This window comes from Bos taurus, chromosome 16 (genome assembly GCF_002263795.3).
Source record: "Bos taurus isolate L1 Dominette 01449 registration number 42190680 breed Hereford chromosome 16, ARS-UCD2.0, whole genome shotgun sequence".
In the NCBI taxonomy this organism is placed as follows: domain Eukaryota; kingdom Metazoa; phylum Chordata; class Mammalia; order Artiodactyla; family Bovidae; genus Bos; species Bos taurus.
This window is the reverse complement of record NC_037343.1, coordinates 43,822,814-43,823,389: the sequence shown is the minus strand read 5'-3', so window position 1 is coordinate 43,823,389 and position 576 is coordinate 43,822,814. Positions and strand designations below refer to the sequence as shown.

Sequence of the window (576 nt, the reverse complement as noted above, 5' to 3'; positions counted from 1 at the left end):
TCCTACCCTGGATGCTGAGTGGAGGGACCATCCGAACCCTGCAGCAGGGTCCACGGGGTATCCTTCCAGGGGTTAGGCTGGCAGCAGGGAGAATTCCAGCTTGGACCTTGGGGTGGCATCTTTTCCAACAGCTTCCTGGAATTGGGCGTTTTGTCTCATAGAGAAGAAGCCAATGGTTTAGGTTTCTTGCTCTTCAGGAACTCAGTGGGTTCCAGGCAGGAGAAACCAGCTGGGGAGTGAGGGGGAAGCCTCATGTCCTGCTGCTGGAATCCAGATGCATGGGCTTTCGGAACTCAGGTATCTTTTGCTCTCTGGGGTCAGATTATTTCCAGGAGCCGCCCACAGTGGGTAAAGAAGTACCACAGATGCAGTGAGTGGGCGAACCCCTCCCCACACACCATTCCCTTTCATCTCCACAAAGCAAGGATAAATCCTCCTTTATGATGTGATCTGGGTGTTGAATAGAGACCTCAAGTTCACAGACATGTTTTTTGCAGCCATTGAATGGAACTCGAACCCAGGCTTGACTCAGATCACTTACTTTGCTTTCAAATACCAAACAAAACCAACAAACAA

General features: G+C 50.5%; 1 protein-coding gene across 9 annotated transcripts in view; it reads left to right on the top strand.

Moving 5' to 3' along the window:
* Positions 1–576, top strand: part of PIK3CD (phosphatidylinositol-4,5-bisphosphate 3-kinase catalytic subunit delta) — a 61,396-nt gene that overhangs the window by 26,102 nt on the left and 34,718 nt on the right. The window lies entirely within an intron of this gene.